Genomic DNA, 6,000 nt, shown 5'->3' on the forward strand with positions numbered 1-6,000 from the left:
CTTTAGTGACACGACAGTCCCTGAGACATATAATTTTATGACTACATGAAGTTTGGACACATGGTTCCTCTTTCATATGATTGTAGTGATTTCTGGCTACGATAAAATAGTCATAAATGACCAGCACAGCCATGAAGATCTGACATCTTTCAAAAATATCCACAACAAAACATGACCTGAACAGAAAAGCTAGGAAAAAGTTATGTAAATTACATCCTAATGGTCATATTTACATTTCTGAGCCACAGATTAAGCATTAATTAGGCTAGAGATAAGTTTTGAGGGTGCATCTATTTGATCTTTTTGTATAATCAATGTTTAGAAACTTGTACAGAAACAACTTGACCAGCAGCTGATTTGGAGCAGTACGGAGGTATCCGGGACTCATAATTTATGTTAAACTATCATTCTTAGGAGATTTATCATAAAGGAAGTCATCACAGTACTATCAACTCGACCTTTCAATAAAAGAAGTCTTGAAAAAAAATTAATTCACAGCTCACCTTTAGGTGTGAGACCGTATATTTGCTGCTCTTTAAATCATGCATTAGCAAAACTACTCCTAGTAACTCAATTAACAAATAAAAATAAAAAGGGATTCCAATAAAATCTTACTCTAGGAAGGAAACGAATAAACTCTACGTGGAGCCTATTTTCAGACTGACATTTGGCTAAAACTATTGGCCTCACAGTTTCCCTACTTCTGGTTTCATAGCTTACCTCCCAAGCCTAAGAAGACAGACACCTCAAGGAGCAGCGCAAGATGCTCTCATTGAGTCCCACTCACCCCGCCTCTGCCACGATTACCTCCAAGCATCCAGACAGAGGAGAGGAGTCCAGCCCTTACCTAGACCAGGGGGAGCGGAGACACCCAGGCAGGACTCACTCGGGGCGACCCTCGGGCTAGGCGAGCCGTCCGTGCCCAGGATGACACAAAGTCACACTGCGTGCTGGAGCTCATACCTCTGCGCCGCGCCGTCTACGCAGGGGATGATTCTCAGAAAACCCCCTCCCCAGCTGCAGGGAGCCTGAGCTCCAGCAGGACCCTGTGCAGGCGTTGCTGGTGACTGCTGTCTGCTGACTTGAGACTGATGTTGGGCGCAGGGGCCTCCAGCAGCAGGCCCAGATTGCTGGAAAGTATTTCCTGCCTGCGAGGAGCGGGCTTGAGAAGAAGCAGGGCGGGAGGGGACGCGGGGCTGGGCGGGCTGGGCCCTGGCGAGTTCTCATTTGACACCGAGCTGAAGGCCGTGTGTCAGAGCTCTGGCCGGGCTCAGCTGGAGAGTCCTAGAGCCCTGGAGCTCGCCCTAGCCCACCCTGCGGATGACGGAGGGAGGGGGGAACAAGCAAGAAGACAGCCAGAAAGAAAACATCGCTCTGGCTCCCATGGACAAGATTTCCGTTACAGTCAATGCACAGAGATACATTGAGTTTGAAAACCGTATTTCTCCTAAGTTTTTAAAACCGCTTCCCCACTACTTAATCCTTAAAATACGACACCTGAGAACATCTGGGCGTACAATTCCAAGCTCCCAGTCAATAAAAGACCCCGTCAAGTTCTCTCTCCAATCCCAGGTGGCCGGCACAGAACTAAAGTGGGTCGCTGGGTGTTAGGGCGCAGGCGGCTTTGCCTCCAGGCAGAATCTTCCAGACTTCCACAAACTCGGCGCTTGAAAAAGCAGAAGACTCCATATTGTTCCCATTAGAATCTTACATGAAATGCTTGCATCTGCTTCCGTCTGGCCTGACAGGGTCCCCGCGCCACATCTCTGAAGTCCCTGAATCACATCTCTCAGTACCTACATCCTTCCTCCAACACAAATGTCGTCCACTATCAACTGTTTATCTTCTCAGCTTTCTTGAGCCTCCACGGAATGACTTCCTCCTCGCTGCTCCAGGCTGGGAACTTGGGCCCCCATTTGGTTTTGATTAAAACCAGACAGCTAACTCTGGAGAATTTAGGGAATAAGCTAATGGAAACGGCAAGTATGGCTTTAATTAGTGCATCAATTAATAATAGATGCTAGTTCTCCTTGTAATAAAATGTCACACGTACAAAAGCAGAGGAAGCCCAAGTCATTCTTCGTCCTTTATGACCGAGAATTCTCCTGAGGGAAAGTGGAAGGGGAGAAGCGGGACGTGGCCTTGGGACATCAGGTTGTGGAGAGGCCAGTGTAGAAACTTCTTTGTTTATACCAGAAAAGCAGGAAACAGTGTCTCTGAGTTTAATTATCTTGCTCGGTTTAAATTGCTCTGTAATGTTCCCTTTTTACGTTCTTCACCGTTCGCAGAGGCTGTTGCTAGGGCGTGCATGTTTGTTTGTTTTTTTCAGGGATTGGTGACTGTTTCTGTATTTTTCAAGCAAGTAATGCACATGTTAGATGCTTTTGTTTGAAAACTGCGCAAAGCCCTTACAGGTTAATTTCCCAGGAGCCGCTGTACCTGTTATATGCATAGGCCCGTTGTTTTAGAAAAAATACGGTAATCCAATCATGGGATCTATTCCTAATTTTCTAGGGCGTTTCAATAATGGGACAAGAACAATTCCAGTTCAACCCTGACAAATGAGCAATATTCAAAAAGGTAAAAGAAACATTGAACCTGTCTTCTGTAAGATCCTGCCCACATTTCTCTGAAGTTTTCAGTCATTTTCAGGCTCATTTTCATTATCAGTTGGCGCTAATTTCTATGCATGTTGGCAGACAGCTGCCCCAAGAGTCATCTTCTCACTGCTCTCTGAGAACACAGGGCAGGCGGCAATTAAGGAAGTGTTATCTTATAGTGACTCTTCCTTTCTTATGACATAACTAGAGTCTCTCAAAGTCAAGGCAAAGCACGGGCAATTTATAGACACGCTGAATGACAAACGTAATTTATGCTGCACATGAATCTAAAGAAAAGAAGTACTCAAATAGAAACACGGGGACAGAAGTTTAGATCAAAACATCACTGAATAAAAAATGGGCTTTTAGTTTCCTTTGGCTTTTAAATGTATGCCAAGAAAGAAGTTCGTTCTTTCATAAATTCTTTTAAGAATTATTTATATTCATATTCAAAGGACTTCCTCCAACACTATCCCATGTAATCTTTGTATGCACTCTGGTTTCACAGATAAAGAATGATACTTTTGTGGAAGTCATTTTCTTATGGACGAATGATGGGAAACGGCCAAGTTCAGGTTGCAACCCAGGAGCCGAACTCTAAGGGTTGTGCTTCTCACCTCCCCAACAGGTCATCTGCCCCTCTGGACTTCCCAGTTAATTACTACATAAAGATCAGAAGCCTTCTTAATCTTCCTGAGCTTCAGATTCCTCTTTTAAAATAGGGACAATTTAACATATCTCACTTAATAGGGAACAAATTTATATCCACATAGATTGATATATTTATTTCCCAAGTAAAACACTAAAGTAGAACATCTATTTCTAGCCCTGCTTCTAGTCCTGGTATAGAGCTGAATAAATATTTCAAACCCAAACCCCTGGCACCAAGTCCATTCCAACGTGTCGCCACTGCACATGAAGTTTCAGAAACTGAAATCCTTGACGGAGCAGACCAGCCTCGCCTTTCTCCCGCGAGGTTACGGAAGCGTTTGAATCTCTGACGCTGTGGCTAGCAGTCCGAAGCTAACCAGAGGTGCCAAGACTCAGAAAACGCTTTGCTATGGAGTCAATTCTGCCTCACAATGCCATTAACCCCGTTCATTATTTTTAGCTAGCATCTCCTTGTGAATAATGCGACTCCTTCTTGTGCATAATTTAACTTTATTTCTGTTTATCTTTGCTGGAGGAACTCTCAAAACCCTGTCCACATACAATTATATAATGTTGCTTTTAGAGATTTACACACACTCATTACTAAAGTTCTCCTTCCTAGGGAAGGAAGATGTCATGCTTTATTCTACTTTGAGAGGAATGGCTTCCTACATCTTAATCACTCTTATTTATTTTTCATCCTTCAGTGGCTTGACTCTAAACAAGTCTCAGCCTTTATAGTCTCAGAATGCTTTTTTTTAACCAAATATGAGTATAAATATAAATAATGAGACAACTTTCTTAATACTTATCTGAATGTTAGATACATGAAAGAAGTTCAAACATCTTTGTATTTGTAAATCTAAACTCCTCACTCCTTCCAAGGCTTGCCTATCCCACTAGCTAAGCAGGCACAGAGACAGTGAAGAACGTTAAAAGAAAGCAAGAATTAAAGCCTTGAACTAGCATCGCACATGACCCTCCGCAGAGACTTAACTTCCACAAGCCTCAGGCGGAGCCTCGCTCATCAAGGTCTTCTGCTTTCTTTTTGCTTCTCTCTTTCCAAATTATTGTAGTTTGTTATTTAAATCCATAAGACTTGCCTAAAAACATTCACTGTAGACTCAGTTCCAACGCATGATAAGTCAAAGCAGAGCTGTGCTCTGTAGGGGTTGTGGGACTAATTTTGGTAAAAACAAGCCAAAAAACTCTACTAAATATATGGAAAGTAGGCCATCAGACCCTCCCTGTGAGGCATCGCTGAGAGAACTCAACCACCGGTTGTAGAACTCAACCACCGGTCGCTCCACAAGAGACGGGCATGTGAAGGGTTCCATCCAGGGACGCTGTGTTCAACGGTAGGGAGTATGATTTTATCATTTAAATCATTGCTCACTTTGATCCTTATTTCTCTCCTCTGAGATGATATTTTTAGTATCAAGATATCTACCTACCTGCCTACTGACCTGGGAGGTAGGTGTATGTGCTTGGAATAATTTTATTGTGGAGCAATTTTAACATCTTTGGGAAGAAATTGGCATGAGGAAGATTTAAAGGTTGTTTTGAAGATCAATTTCCTCCTCATGTACCATGTCCTAAATAATAAGCATTGTCTATGATTTGACTCTGTCTAGGAATTCCTCAATCATTTCCAGGAAATTTAAATCTGGATTTAACAGAACTGTTCAATGATTTTGGTTTCGTCTAATAATCCTTTGATGGAAATGTAGGACCAATCTTTGACATTGGGTTTGGTCTTTAAAAAACAGCAGCGAGCGTCAACAATTTAGTACTTACACTCTCTCTCTCTCTCTCTCTCTCTCTCTCTCTCTCTCTCTATATATATATATATATATATATATATATATATATATATATATTTTTTTTTTGGTACAAACTGGTTTCTTTCTTCTTATTCTTCCCAGTTTTATGATGGGTCAGTTTTATAATAGTAATGAACTTGTAATTAATACATACAGAAAACATATACTTTGAAAGCACTTTAGAAATCTCTATCTGGACATAGTCAGTGGACTCAGCAAGAGTACCGTAGGTTGTCTATGAAAATTAATCACCTCTTTTTCACAATACTTTGTTTCTATTTAATTGGAGTTTCACATGTATGTCAAAGCAATAAAAATACAATTTATTTGACAGTCGTTCTATTTAGCATTTTCAGTACTTTTAATATGTACTTTCTTCTAGTATGGAAAATAATGACACAGTATTATTGCTTGTCGTCTTTAATCCTATGTGTTCGTCATTTTGAAAAACAAGGTAAGTATGCTGACACTCAGCTTTTCTTCCCATTTAGTATTCAGCTGGGAATGTTTTTCACAGGAACACTCTTAAGTCTGATATTAAACAAACAAAAGTAGCAGAGTCATATAAGTTCCCCAATCCATTTATTATGTTTGTTGCTTTGCTTCATGAAAAATTCATACCCTTTGAGAATGACTATGAAAATTAAAAAGACACCAAGATAAATCTCAAATTGCTTTGAAAAATATTCTTAGCAAAAAGGAAAGGAAGTTTTCACACACACACACACACACACACACACAGTCACTTAAATATATATGGCTGTAGAAGCTGATGCCTTTCACTGCCACCCCCGCAAATTCCAAGGCAGAGGCAAAGCTCCTTTTGTTCTAGAGAGTTCTGGTGGGTTCATCCAGTTGAGGGCTAGTGTGTATCAGACAACATTCATGCTGTTGAAAAATTAAGCTAACATCACCATGTGCCCAAT

At 41.3% G+C, this 6,000-nt stretch overlaps 1 protein-coding gene across 1 annotated transcript in view; it reads right to left on the bottom strand.

Annotated features, from left to right (window-relative positions):
* Positions 1-968, bottom strand: part of DLC1 (DLC1 Rho GTPase activating protein) — a 458,236-nt gene extending 457,268 nt beyond the window's left edge. The window contains exon 1 of the mRNA XM_075556747.1: positions 848-968. The gene's annotated coding sequence lies outside the window, so the exon portion shown is untranslated. The remainder of the gene's footprint in view (positions 1-847) is intronic.
* Positions 969-6,000: the final 5,032 nt, after the last annotated feature.

This window comes from Tenrec ecaudatus, chromosome 8, assembly GCF_050624435.1.
Source record: "Tenrec ecaudatus isolate mTenEca1 chromosome 8, mTenEca1.hap1, whole genome shotgun sequence".
NCBI classification, from domain to species: domain Eukaryota; kingdom Metazoa; phylum Chordata; class Mammalia; order Afrosoricida; family Tenrecidae; genus Tenrec; species Tenrec ecaudatus.